Source organism: Lonchura striata, chromosome 11 (assembly GCF_046129695.1).
Source record: "Lonchura striata isolate bLonStr1 chromosome 11, bLonStr1.mat, whole genome shotgun sequence".
NCBI lineage: Eukaryota > Metazoa > Chordata > Aves > Passeriformes > Estrildidae > Lonchura > Lonchura striata.
The window spans coordinates 11408963-11423640 of NC_134613.1; the positions used below are offsets into that span (position 1 = coordinate 11408963).

At 45.7% G+C, this 14678-nt stretch overlaps 1 protein-coding gene across 1 annotated transcript in view; it reads left to right on the forward strand.

Annotated features, from left to right (window-relative positions):
- Positions 1-700: 700 nt before the first annotated feature.
- The window catches only part of RFX7 (regulatory factor X7), a 47806-nt gene continuing 33828 nt past the window's right edge, over positions 701-14678 (forward strand). The window contains exon 1 of the mRNA XM_021537403.3: positions 701-798. The gene's annotated coding sequence lies outside the window, so the exon portion shown is untranslated. The remainder of the gene's footprint in view (positions 799-14678) is intronic.

Consider the following 14678-nt stretch of genomic DNA (forward strand, 5'->3'; position numbering starts at 1 on the left):
TTGGCGGAGGGCGGGCCGGGCGCGGGGCGCTCCCGGCCGCGGTGCCGCAGCTGATGTAATGCTGCTGCCGCCGCAGCGCCTTCACGTGTCTGCGGCGCGCCCGGGCAGCGGGGCAGCGGCGTGTGCCGCGCGGTGCGCGCCGTGACTCGCGGGCACACACGCGCACACACGTGTTGTTTGCGCCGCCGGGCCGCTCCGGGCGCAGGCCAGCCCCCTCCCCGCCGCGGCTGACGGACGGGCCGCCCCCCCGCTCCGGCTGCGCTCGCCGCCCCCGGCCCCAGTCGCGGCCCCGGCCCCGGCCCCCTCCCCGGCGGCGGCGGCGGCGGCGGCGGCGCGGGGCGGCCCGTGTGTCGGGCACGCCGAGCCTGCGCACTCGGCGGCCGGGCGGGCACGGCGGCCGCGGGGCGAGGAGCGGCGCGGGGCGGGCCGGGCCGGGCCAGGTGCTGCTGCGGGGCGGGGGAGCGCGGAGCGACCCTGCGCGGGGGCGGCGGGGGCCGGGCGCCATGCGCCGAGCCGCGGGCCGGGCTCGCCATCCTGCGGCGTAGCGGCGGGCCGGGTTCCGCCCGTGATGTCCCCCGGGCGGCGGGGGAAGGCGACTCACTCGAGCGCTGCGGCAGAGGCCTAGTGCGGCCAGCGCCGCTCGCGTCCCATGGCCGAGGAGCAGCAGCCGGAGGGGGGGCAGCCGCCGCGGCGGCTCGCCGGCACCCCCGCGCCCGGCGGGGCCCTGCCGGCCCTGGTGCCGGGGCTGCAGGGCGGCGAGGCCAGCGCGCTGCAGCACAAGATCCGCAGCTCCATCTGGTAAGGGCCGGGCCCCGGGCCGGGGGAGCGGGGGAAGGGCTGCGGGGGGCGCGGCCCCTTTGTGCGGGCGGCGCGGGTCCCACGCGTGTCGGCGGGCGGGGGTCGCGGCCGCGCCGCGCTCGGTCACCTGCGGCCCGCGGCGCTCCCGGCCGCGCTCGCAGCGCGCACATGAGCGCCCGGCAGCGCGCTGCTGCAGCGGGGGATGCGGAGCTGGGCAGGAAGGCGGCGATTGTCCAGCCTCCTGTAAACCTCTGCTCTTCTGAGGTCTCAGGCTGTTCAAATGCAGTTTTGGCTGGAGCTCACGATGGTTTTCAAGTTTCTGCATAGGAATCCAGGTTGTTTTTGTTGATTCCTTTCACTAAATATTCAGTTTCCTAGTAAACTTAGCATTTTATTTAAGAATTTCATTTTATGTGTATTAGGCGAACGAGGTAAATCGAGTTTAGTTTGGTGCAAATAGAGCACTTTGTTGTTCTTTGTTTTATGGTTTTTTTTTTTTTAGTATCTGTAAGAGGCTGTCACCTGCAGCATTTGTATTTTATGTACGGTTTTAAAAGCTGCTTTTGGCTGAGGGCACTGGTAAAGAGTACTGAAAGTTGGGAGTTGTAAATACAGGTTACTCATGTTATGTTTTCCTTTATATACACACACACCATGTGTATTTTATACATACACTCATCCCAATAAAAACATACTGATCTAGCTGGCATATTACGTCATATTACAGTTAGATTGTTTGGTTTGAATGGATGTCGCTAGAAAATAAAGAGAATCTAAATATAATCTTACCTTCAGATTTTTTTTATTGTATGGCATACTGAAATTGCTTTTATTATTGGGATGGCGGTTATTTTATTTTTATTTATTTAAACAGTAAATAATAGTTCATTTTCCTTCATCCACACTTGCTACCTTTTGTTTTGGTCTTCTCTGCAATGTGACCTAGAGAAGGCATATGATCTGCAGAATTTTCTGTCTTTTTGGATCATAAAATCTCACACCCTCCTAATTTATTGTGGTATTTAGTGATGGTCTTTTCACATTTCCTTCTCTTTGCATGAACGTGCTGTTTGGAAATGAGCCTCGGCGAGCATGTTTACATTGCATTCAGATTAGGAGGTATCATGTCCAAGTTGAAGACAAAATGGCTACTAAGTAAACCCTTTTATTGTGGCTTTTCTTCTCAAGGTAAAAGAGCACATATGTTAGCTTCTGAAATGAACGCTGCTTGTTTGATTCAGGTGAACTTGGGGAATAGCCCGAGCCCATGTTTGGTACAAAGGAATGAAGCGTTTTGCCCGGGGTGAGTGGCTTGCCTGGTGCCAGGTGCCTGTGACCGGCAGAGGCTTTCAGCACCTTGCAGCCCTGTCTCCTGATGCTTTCACAGGCGTTCCTCACCTTCACGGAGTGTTCCTCCTGGCTACCTGCTTCCTGCACCAGGCTTCAACTTCCCTGCTGCTCCCAGGCAGCATCTGTTCCCTGCAGGTTGTGCTGTTGAAATGCAGTATTTGAAGATAAGGTTATTTTTTTATAAGAAAACATCTTCTTTTGATGTTTTCAAATCTTACTCTTCTCTATTGTGATCAAGCAGTCTTCCTTTGAGGTTGGAGTTCAATGTGAATTTGCATCTTCCTGGAGGTGCAGTGGTTGTTTTGGTGCAGCAGGGATGAGGAGCACTGCTGAGGACGTTGTGCACACTGCACCCCAACAAACAGTGGAAGGTCTCCTTCTGAACTGGCAGCAAACGGGGGTTTGCTCTCTGTTCAGTGGGTGCTGATGATGGATAAACACCAGCAGAGGTTGTGGAAGGCCAGCTGTGAAAATGGCAGTGCACTGCTGTTAACAGAATGAGGCGTAATGAGCAGAGCAGAGCTTCTTCCTCTTTTATCCTTCCCTCCTCTTCCTCCCCTCTTTCCCTGCCAGTTGCATGTGCTGGCAGGTCGGTGCATTCAGTTCCCCCTTTGCTTCCCAGCAGGTTAGCACATCCAGCTCAGTACTCTTCTCTCTTGTTTTCTCTCAGCTCCTTTTTTCCCCCGCACGTGTTTGTACACCATGGATGGAGGCTTTTAGTTGGTTGTGTTTGTTACAGGTTTTGTTTGTTTGGTTGGTCTTTTTAAGGGTTTCAATCTTCAGATTGTATTGTCAGTGAAAATAGAATAGCAAAATATAGCAGCAACGTAAATACTGGACTTGAGGGTCACAAACAAGTCTGTGCTTGTCCCTCCACTTCCCAGACAAATATAGAGACTGATGCAGACCACGAGTGGGACAATGAGCTATTAATTATCTCAATTTGTACTTATTTAATTATCTGTATTAAATTAAAATGTAGTTTGACAAAAGTATATTAAGTAATTGTGTACATGTGGAGTCCCTTGAATTGAAACAATAGTTTAGGCCCTGCTGGTTGCGTTTGCAGGCATGGTCAGAATAAGTACTGAAGATTTACAAATATGCTTTTTAGGTGTCCAGTCTGTTGGGGTTTGTTTTTTTTGTTTGGTTTTTTTTGGTTTTTTTTTGTTTGGGTTTTTTTTTTTTTTTTGGGGGGTGTGTTTAGGCATAAAAGATGACCACTAGTTTGAGCTAAGGAGGGGAGGATAGAAGAGTGACGTAGCTGTGCTTAAAAGCAAATCAGGAAGTATTTATTTGCATTACAACATCATATACAGGTATTTAACTGCTATTTGGTTACAGTAATTGAAGCTCATCACTGTCTATCTGTATTTGAGTCCCAGCTGCCCCACTTGAACACATGCAGCAAAGTGGTGTCTGGTTTTGTTTCGTGCTGCGTGTGAGTTGCTGAGGTGGTTGGATGTGTTCTTACGGTGTGGGTGAAGCGGGCAGAAATAACACTGGATGTCTTTTCCCATTGACGGATTAGAAGTCTAGACAGAGAGAACACATCTTTGGGAGCCCAGCCTGACTGATTAGTGTCAGCATGGTCGGGTTTGTAAATTGCCCTGGTCTTCACTGGACACGGGGCCTTAATCTGCCTGTTTTTATTTCTCTTTAGATTCGTTAAAGCTTTCATATTTATTAATAGCTTTTTGTCCAGACGTTGGAGCCCGAGGCGGGACAACCTCCCTAGTCAGCTGTCTGAGCATATAGACTAATGGGGTTTCACTTATTTCTTTGGGTGAGGTTACTGTATTACCAAGTGTGTGTTATTTGTATATGATGTTTCTGTACCCAGACATATGGTGGTGAAGACAGAGTCTACTCAGGATCACATTAATTTGCCAAGGAATATCTTACAGCTGAAGACAGCCAGCGAAGTACGGATGTAAAAGCAGCGTGGCACGAGGATTGAGATGCAGAGATAGCCAAGGGAGGATGGTGTCAGCTGAGGGTCTGTCATTGCTGGCATAAAAGACCGACAGTTTTAGGTAATTTAATCCCTCCACTGACGGTATTAATCCAAAATCCAGTATCTGCAAACATTGAAGAAGCGGACAGGTTTGTTTTCTTGTTCACTGTTGCAAATAACTGGTGATGGTTCTGCAATGAGCACTTGTTTACCATTGTAAATAGTAATCTGGTGCTTGCATCTGTGCATGGGTTGGCCACAGCTTCTTCCACCTTGCCTTCATCTCAGCTCTTTTTGTCCTAAAGGCATCTGTTAGGATTTGAATATTACAATTCTGCTTGAGAGGTTAATTTCTCTCCTTCCCCACCCCACTGTCTCATGTGTAAACCAAGCTGAGGGCCAGGCAGTGTGGAGTGGCAAACACAAAGCACTGCATTTGCAGCCATTTCAAGCTGGATGTGTGTGTGGGTTTCAGGCCCATAATTTTTGTCCTCCAGTTGTTCTTCTAGCTAGAAGTTGTATTGGAAAACCACACGAGCGAGTCTGGGCAGTGCCAAAATTGTGTCCTAATGCCCAGTTTGTCTCATGTTGAAGAAGGAGTAGGAGATGAATTGTGCTCTTATTATTGTGCTAGAAAACCAGATTAGCTTATTGTAACACCAGTGTTTTCTAATCTTTAGAAGGCTCCATTCTTTTTTATGACTTAAAACATTCCTGCTCCCTTTTGCATCCATCACTCCTCATTAGGCATTGTCAGCAAGCGTGGATTGTCACTTAGCTGTTGGCAGAGAAAGTGTTCTTCAACTTGGGAAATGCCATTGAGGTTTTTCATAATAGGAATTGCTACTTATGTGTATAATTAGGTCAGCAGAAAAAATGATTGATTTCATATTTTTAATAAAATTAATATTGATTGACTTGATATTTTTAATAAAATGCCTGGCAATGAGGAAGGAAGTTTGGGGGGTGTGTGTTTCAGGCTTTTAGCAAATGCAGATAGATATACCTTTTTGGTATATCCTTGTTTTCTTTTGCAGTGGAAATTTATGTATGTATTTTTTTAAAACAAGAATTTCTTGAGTCAGGTTCGATTAATGTGTAAACCAATCCATCTGCATTTTCTCTCTTGTTGCTTGGAAGAGGGAGACAGGAAGTAAGAGAAAAAAACCCTGACATAACCTTCAATATTTTGTTAAGTATCCTGTCAAAACTGAGAGAACTCAAAATTTCCTCTGATTACAGAGTACTTGTGGTTATTCTGTGCCCCCAGCTCAAAATGCAGTGGCTGTCATTCCCTGCTTCATCCTGGTTAATTCATTGTTGGAGGTGGGAAACACAGGTTATAATTCTTTAATTATGGATTACTGATTTCTGTAAGGAAACTCAAATAATTGTCACTGACAGGTGTACAGGCTGCACTTACTTCACTTAATCTGTGCAACATCAGAAGTGTGTCTACCTGCTTTGAAAAAGTACCTTGAGCCCGTTAGCTGAGAAATTATGGGAATGTAAAACTGCAAAGATTTCTTGTCACTGACTCAGTTTTCCCTGGCTTCTTGGTTCCAGTGATTCCAGGTGTTGGTAAGGTTTGCCTATCCTGAATGTGTTTCCTGATATGGTGTATAAACACTCAAAAATACATAGGAAAAAACTGAACCATGGGCCATATTTTAGATTAGTTCATGGTGATTTCAGGGAAGGTCACCCCTCCTTGGGCAAAGATTTAGCAGCTTGTCATTCTCCTTCACACTCTGCTTCCCCAAATGGACAGGAACAGAAAGTGTAATTTGTTTAATTTCACTCCACCTGGTTCTGTACAAGTTCCCATGTAGTTCTTGTGGAGGGAAAAAAGTGCTAGCTCTTAGAAAAGATGTTTCCATAAAACAATCCATCCAGTCACTTGATGTACCTAACTCTGATCGCAAACAAATTTTAAACCAGGATATAACCATCTGTGGTGCAGAACTCATGAATTGGCAAAAAGCAATCCTACACCATTTGTCCCTTTCTCAACTTGACTTCTCCTGGACATGGCCTCCATGGGTTGTTCCATCTTCCAATCCTCTGAAATAGGGCCAGGTTCGCTCTTTATGTTACTGCACATTCCTGTGTACAGGGCACTCCTTTTGTGGGGCAGCCCCAGAAGGATTCCTTCTCAGCAAAGCAGGGTTGAAGATCTGTCTCATTCCCTGCGGCGTGCATCCCTGTGCTGTAGGGGAAGCCTGGGCTGCGGGCAGGGCAGCGGCGCAGCCATCGCTGCCAGCGGCGTGGGAGGAGGAGGAACTTTCCAAAACGGGGCACGGCCACCACAGTGCTGGAGTTTCTAGGTCAGCAGGTGTGCAAGCCAATTTGGTCTGCAGGCGTTTTTACAAGGTTAGAAAATAAACCTGAGTAAAATGAATGGTGACCTTTATGTAACCTTTGGAGAACGGAGCTGAGGTTTTATTGAATATCCTGGCTCTGAGTTGAAGGGAATAGCTTTGCAGAAAAAAGGTCTTTATAAACCTGCTTTTAGGAAGAGTGGATTTTTCACTCTTGTCTGTGGGTTTTGTTTGTCTTTGTTTTTTGAAACAATAGAATCTAAAAAAACTATATGAGGGAAAACCACTATTCAATTAATAAAAGATTTGGATAAGTTTTACTTTGTTCATTTGGAATGCATTGGAGTGCATGCAGTTGTTGACTTCACAGCATCAAATATATGCAATTCCTTGTTTCATAAACATTTTACTTTCCACTGCAGGATTTTCTCCATTGAACCAAGTCAGAGGTATGACGCTCATGGTTCAGTTCTGAGTCCTTAAGAAGCACAGAATTGCAGGGTTGTCATCCCAGGCCTCTGTAGCTGGGTTGTTTGCCATTTGGGAGAGTTTTGCTTTTATTTACATGTGTCTATATGCCACTGGCAAGTAGGAATCCAAATCTCTACCTGAAACCTCTACACTTGGAAACTCCCCCTAAGAGTTTCTGGACACTGTATAAATGAATCAGAAAAAATCATATAATTAGGTGAGATGACAGTACTGCTCAGGTTGGGGTGATCAGACTTATACTGAAGCACTGATTAATCTTTTAATTAATTGGAGCTTGGGGTGGTTTGTTAGTCTTTTTCTCTGTGTGTGTATAGTTTTGAAAGCAGGGGTTGAGCTCTAATGTTTTTATACGGATCCCATAAGTTATGTATGTTGCCTTCTCTTGTTACTCTACTCAGCTGCTTGCCAAACAGAAGTATTTGGAGAAGGGCCAGAGCTGCAAAATTCAGATCAGGATCCAAATTTGGATTTTTGGTTCAAGCCTTTCTAATATCTAATATTACAAAACCTGATATATAAATAAGGAGCTCTTTATTTTTAAACTGTGGCAATGAGGACAGGGTGGTGGCTCCCTCACCTCCCTCTGCAGCAGTCCAGGTAGAATGCTGGGCTGTGTGTACAAGCTATCAGCAGGTGACTCAAGGTCAGTTGAATAGGTGAAAAAGCAGTGTGTGCACTGTCACCCTGAAAGAGCCTGAGCAAAAGGCCAGCACAAATTGGTGCTTTCAAGCCAGTGAGAAGAATCCCCTAAATCTAAAAATTCTGGAAGTGGTGGGATATTTCTATTACACTAGATCTTTGGGAATTTTGAGGGTTTGTTTTGTTTTGTTTTGTTCTAAATGGAGTTATCCAGTATCTCACTTTTAATGCTTTCTTGATTTAATGGAACAAGGATTATCTCTCACCAAGTAGGATGCTTGTTATCAGCTGCTGTGCCATCAACAGGCTTTCAGTAAGCTGCCCAGTGTTTTGTGGTGTTGAATGTTTAATCATTAAGACAGTGGAAAAAAAACATTCAAAACTTCCCAAATATTTCCTTTGTGGCTTCTTTTTAATGGCTTGTGGTTGCTGTGGTGGCATTGTACCTGTCAAAGGGTGGCAGGCCAGGTGTAGCCGCAGGAGTGGGGCTGGTGGGACCTGCCCCCGCTGAGTGCATTGTCCTCATGGCTTGTGTGACCTGAGCTGTTGTCCCTCCCCAGCTGTGACCCACAGACACCCTGCAAGGGCAGGTCCTGCCTGTTCCAGGGCAGGACGTGTGTCCCTGGCTGTCTGGGGTGTACCTGTGTTCCTCCACAGTGATGAATCCCACTCCGCCTTTCCCTGGAGCTGCCTGGGAGCGCCGTCCCTTGCCCATTGTCAGTACTTCAATCTTGTTCCTGGGGAGAACTTGTTTATTAAATGAGGCATATTTGTATCTCCCCCTGAGAGGAAGTTTGTGGTTAAATATCAAGGTCTGTCATGGATGGGTGTCCTTTCTGATGGATGGCCTCACAGGCGTGCAGGCAACCTGTATTTCTCAGTCAGAAATTCCTAATTGCCTTTATAAGGTTTTGGGACACCTGTGGGTGAAAAAGTTAGATTGCACTGGACAGTAGGAATTACAGTTCATGACTTTGCATATAAAGTAAAGTGGATTATACTGTTTTTAAGGTGGTCAGCAACACAAACTGTTGCAACTTTTTCTCAGTAGGAGCGAGGTTGCCTTGTAAGTGTCAACACAAGCGTCCTTTAGACAAACAAAAATTAGTGTGTATAAGAAAAACGTACTGGATAATAGGATGAGCAGCTTGTTCTCCTGTGTTTGCCTTACCTCCTTCTTGCCCTTGTTTAGAAATCACTTGAAAATACCTGGAGTAGTCTTTGTGACTTCAGTGGAAATATTCCCGTGTCCCTTCTCCCTTCCTCTTCAGAACCACCACTACATTAAAATACAGACTGGAAAGGCAGTTACTTAGTACCACAAGTGGTAACTCTTTGAAGGCCTCTGAATTGAAAAACTTCAACATTTATTTAATATTTTTTGTGGATGGAATTTTAGTCTTGTTTTTTAATTTGCTCTGAAAACATGTGACAGCTCCTTTCAGAACTGTGTTAGTTTTATTGCTAGTTCAGTGGAGGAAAGTACTTGAGAGGCTTGGGTGCTTGCTGCAGGGGGATTCTGGATCCTGTGTGAATGCAGTGTCTGGAGGCAATCTGAAATTGAGACTCGAGGCATCTGCTTCAGAGCTGGACATCCTCTGGCAGGACCAGTTTGTTGTGTGGGCAGCAGTTTCTTGGGAAGAGCACACAGGGTGCCCTGCCAAGCAGAGCTGTGCTCGTTGCTGCTCGGCATCGATGCTGTGTGCCAGGTCCTGGTTGCTCTGTGCTCCTTGCACTGCTTCTCTGGACCTTGGTAGCTGTGCCTGAGGCATCTGTGAGGCTGGCCAGCCCTTGGTGAAAGCTGCAACTCCTTCTGCTGTGATGGGACTGTCCGAAGAAAAGGCTAAAAATAATTTTGAACTATTTTTGCAGGAGTCAGATTGTGCTACAGAAACTTTTTATCCAAGCTCTGACAAAGTGTGACAAAATTCCTTTCATTAAGGTTGGTCAATTTTCTTTATGATTTGATTTTCTTTCTGTGTTAAGCCTTTTGGCATGATAAATGGTGAGGGCCTACAGTTGCTATTAGTGGCCATATAAACTAAATGAATTAGTTGATATTTAAAAGACAGTCAAGTTACTCACTGGCAGTAATTGGAAGCTGCACACCTGGAATCACATTTTGCTGAAGAGCTAAGCCTGCTTTTGGCTCCAGGAGCCTGTTCTGTAGCATTACCTTCATTATTCTTGATTTCAGTGGTTTAGTTCAATCATTGACTCCTAAAAATTAAGTGAAATTAAATGGCAGCTGAGGGAAAAGTATTTGCCTCTTCCATTCAACAAGTGAGTGAAATGGGAATGGTATATATAATTTTAAAATGTGAGAAATACCCCTGGAAAAGGGATATTTTGAGCATAATCTGTTAGTTGTTGGGAGATAGCTTGCTGAATGAAATGAAATATTTGGAAATATTGGTTGTTTCTGTGTGTTTAATTAGACTGGACAAAGGTTTGTCTAAATGAAGTTCATAGTGAATCTTCAGTTAAATATTAATCTTGAGCATCATTTTATCATGCAAAAAAAAAAAAAAAGCTAAAATGCTGACCCTTAAGATTTGGTAACCTGTGTAATTAAGTCTGTGATCCATGAAGATATCCAGACACCTCTCTGTTACTGGTTACTTCTGAGTAGAAGCCAGGTGTCTGATTACCCTGAATATGCTCTGAGTAGTCAGTTTTTGGTTAATAGCAGCTGAAAAATGCTAATAGTCTTGAGCTCTAAGGCTAAGAATAAACACAAAATAAAATACTTAGTTTTGTTTAGTACCAGTGAGTTTAGGCAGTCCTCACTTAGCTTTCATGGAACATATCTGCATGGACTGCCTCTTTCTTGCTAGCAGCTTACTTCTCTTGGAGGGGGTAGGAATGTGGGTTCATGTATCATTATGGCTTGTACAATCAAGTTGGTGAAACTTGAAAGGTAATTGAGAAATGCAGTTTAGCTCATGTGTACCGTGGGTCCATGTGTGGAAGCCCCTCTGTGAGCACTCAGTCACCCATGTATGTACTGGGATGCTGTCGGGCAGTAGCTCCAGCTGTTCAGGATGAAAATATTTGCAATGGGCAAAGTGTTTGCAGTGCAGAGCTAATAATTGTTATATGTCACTTTACAGTGTTTCTTGTCACTTCAGTAAAGTTCTTAGTTACTGCTGAGTACTTTAAGTAGCAGTAGCTTTGTGGTGAGGCCCAGTGTAGGACCTGGAGATAGCTTGAGTGCATTGTATTCTCCTGAAATTTGTCAAACTCAGAAAGGTGAGTTGCAGTTTTGGCTTGATTAGTTCAGCTCCTGAGCAAAGGAGTGGCAAAGCAGCAGATAGTTCACAGTGAAAATTGAAATAAAACTGTTAGTAATTAGGATTTTCATTCTCGTAATGCAGACATCTGCTCTCCTGCTGCAGTGTTTACTCGTGATGTGATTCACAGGAATGAAAATCCAGACTGATCAATTCTGTAGTGCTTTTAAACAATGTCTCCTTCTGGAAGGACCCCTCAGACAAGTAATTGTGGGTACCATTAGCAGACTCTTGCAGAAGCATGATTCAGTGGATTGTTAGATGCTGAAAACGTGCAGTAGCCTGCAGGTGAATGTCAACAGCGCTGTTACCCTGGTGAGTACTTCTGTAGAACTGTCTACATACATCTGAAATATAATTCTGTGCTGTTACGGTTTTTGGAAAGTCAGAAGTTTAGTGCAGCTTTTCTGAAATCTGATCTAGATTTAATCAAGCACAGCCTTTTCTGGTTTTAACTCTTTTACTAAATAAGCTGTGGTGCAACTGTGTAGCTCCCTGGGATGTTTAGAATATACATGCTAAGAATAATGAATCCATGCAGGTGTTCTGTAAATTGTCTGAATAGGGTGCTGAACTCAGTGGCCTGTGTGGCTGTGGCTTCAGTACTTTGTACTAGGACAGGTCACAAGCCCTCTGCTGCATTTTCAAAAGAAACCATGACAATGTGAAAACTTCTGAAATAGATGTCAAAATGCTTATGGATGATGCTGTGCCTGCAGAGCAGGTGTGTTACTTGAGAAGAAAATGGCTAAGTTGTTAGCCAGGTCCTGTTCCCCTCGTTGCCTGTAGAAGTAGGATGGTGAGGCAACAGTCTGCACACATTGTTCCCTGTTCTGAGGACAGAGAACTGAACCTTAAAGTTGTGGGGTATTAAATGTTGGTCAGATGCTTGCTGTTCATATTTTTCATTCATGAGCAGGTTTTGGATGAAGTATTCTGGTAGACTCACTTGTTGGGCCATCACAGCTGCAGAGGCAGCCTGGCAGGGAAGGAGGCAGTGTGTGGGGTGAGTGCAAGGTGTTGGCCTGCCCCACACTGCAGCTTCTGCAGTGCTGCCCTGGAGCTCTGTGCTGCTGCTGCTGTGGAGCTGGGCTGGCCTGATGGTGGCAGCCCCAGAGCTGCACACATGAGCCAGGTGGGAGCAGCCAGTCCTGCCATGCAGGGCCATGTAAGATACCTGTTGGAAAGAGTTAATTTGCCACCTAGGGGTGAGTGCAGTTATGTTTAAACTCCTTTTAAAAAAATCCTTAAGAATTGGAGTAGCATGCATTTGTAACTCTTCTGAAGATCTTCGTTTAGGGTTTAAAACCATTTTAAAAGGTGTCACAGATTATTTTTTCTACCCCTAGAAGCAGAGTATGATGGAAAGCTGATGAGTTACACTGCTTTAGCATTCAGTGAACTGACCTTTGAGATAGGCAAGAGTCTTGTGGCTACTTGCAGCTCTTTATTTGCAGAAGCCAGAGAGTTTCTGTGTCTAGAGTGGGCTGAAGCTGATCAGCAGAGCTGAGTGAGAAGTGTCTCAGTGCAGGTGCAAGGCTGGAGGATGGATGCCTGAAAGAACCTGTGGAAGTTGAACAAGGGGGAGTCCTCTGAGATGGGAGGTTGTATGGTCACCATCAGGCAGCGGTGCCACGTTCATCCTGCATGTGTTCAGCTTTAAATTTTCACCTGACGGTAAAGTCAAAGACAGGAGAGGGTTCTGGGATGTGCCATGGCACAACTTGGAGAGAATTTGCCTTTCCTATGGCCCTGAAGCTGTGCCCATCTAGCAGGAAAGAAGTGAGTGACTCTTTTAGTAGGCAGATGCTTGGGGAGTGCATGTAGATACTCAGGGCATTACTCAGCACAGGGAAACCTAAGAGGTTGCAAGAATTGCATTCCATGGGAGTCAGGTTCCTCAAGTGCAAAAAAGGGTGCAGGGGAACTGTGTGGTGGGCAGCCATGAGAGAAAAAAGAGCAAGGAGAAAGAGGAATGCATGTGTGCAAAAATTGGGGCAGAAGCAGGGGTAATGGGATGTTGCAAGCAGCCTTGGGAGGAGAGGGCTAGATAAAAGCTGGATTTGTGTACAAAAAGACAGGCTGATACCTATGGGGGAGCTGTTTGATGTGGAGGGGAGAGAAGGATATCTGTGGCATGGAGGAGGGATGAAGAGTGTGCCAGGGAAGCCCTGCAGGAAGCTGGGCCTCCTCAGTGCAGTGTCTGTGAGAGGCCCAGGGCAGCTCCTGGATTGCTTCTCTGCTTCCCAGGGTGTGCCAGGCCCAGGGAGCACCGAGATGGCAGCTGGGGAAGGCTGGGGCACATTTCCAGGCTGGCAGTGGGACAGCTGTTGGCCCTGCAGGTTTTGGGGAGGGGATGGCTTCTTGTGACTTGAGCGGTGTGTGGGACTCTGCAGGGAAGGGGGGTCTCATCTGCTCCCCCAGGATAAAGCCACAGAAGAGCTTGGATGGGACTGGGCTGTGGCACTGCAAACCAGGTGACAGCCCCTGGGTATCAAATGAGCAGGGAAATAAAGAGGTAAAAGAGGTAACAGTAGCAACAAATCTCTCTGTTAAGAGAACTAACTAGGATAGCTGTGGGTCTTGAAAATGTTGAAGGAAATAATGTGAAATAAAGAAGAAGAAATCCAGTTTTTATCAGCAGGTTTAAATCTGCCATCTGGGCACCTGTGCCAGCATTGGGAAACACGTGTGGTGGGAAAGCCTGGCTGCAGAGCTGCTGCCACTGGGAGCTGTTCTGCTGGGTTCAGCTGAGTTCTGAGCTATGTACACTAAACACAGCGCTGTGCAGATTTGAACATTTCTGGGTGTGTGTTTCATGTAAGCAGAGTGTAGAACTCTTCCTATTCTCTCACATTAATATTGTTTTGCTTTGCTATCAAGTGTCTGTTACTACCATTTCCCAAGGGAAAGGCAGTGGAGAACCAGGCCTGTGACCTGTGGCAGGCTGATGTACAGCAAGGTGCTGCCTTCCTCCTCCTCCTCAGCTTGTTGGCTCTGCAGGCATGGAAGAGAAACAATTTTGTGCACGTGTTTTATAGATGCACTGAATTTCCTGTTTGGTTTTTAAGTTCTGCTGAGGAGTGTCACCCACTTAGTTTCATTAGGCATCCTTTCTTGGAGCCCTGTGGGACAAAGGCTGGAGAAAAATCCCAGTGTCTCATTGCTGGCTTTACAGTGCCTCCAGTTCAGACCCTTAAGTAATGTTGTGATGGGGCTTCTGATGACCTCAGCTGAAAATAGCACAGCAGGTCTTTTAGCTATCTATAGACTGGATTGTGAAGCAACCAAAAGTTGATTTGTTTTTTCATAATTAGTTTTAAACCCAGCAGTTTTCATTATGGAATATGTGAACTGTTGCAATGGATGATTTGCTGTGTAGCCACAAACCTGCATGTCTGGTTTATGCAGCATCCATCTTTCTACTTTCAGTGGGACATTCCTGAGATGAAATTTCTACTGAAATTGGTTTTTTTTCATGATGCTTTTTTAAGGTTGTAGATTATTAGTAATAAATACAGGATGTGGCTCCTCTGAAGTCGTATTATCTTCCCACATCCTGTACAGAGGGCATTGCATCCTTGGAACAGAATCTCCTGCCTGAATATAACAATATGCACTGATTTTAATTCCGAGCGGTGCTGAAAGAGCCAGGGTGAGAGCTGTGTAAAAGCATTTTCTTTGTCTCTTCTGAGTGTTCATTACAGTAACTTATGGCAATATACTGAATTTAAATAAATGTTAAAAAAACCCCAACCCTAGAAACTTAAACGACTGTCTTGTTGGAATAGAACACCTGGCAGTGTGTGGTTGTTGCAAGTTCTCCCA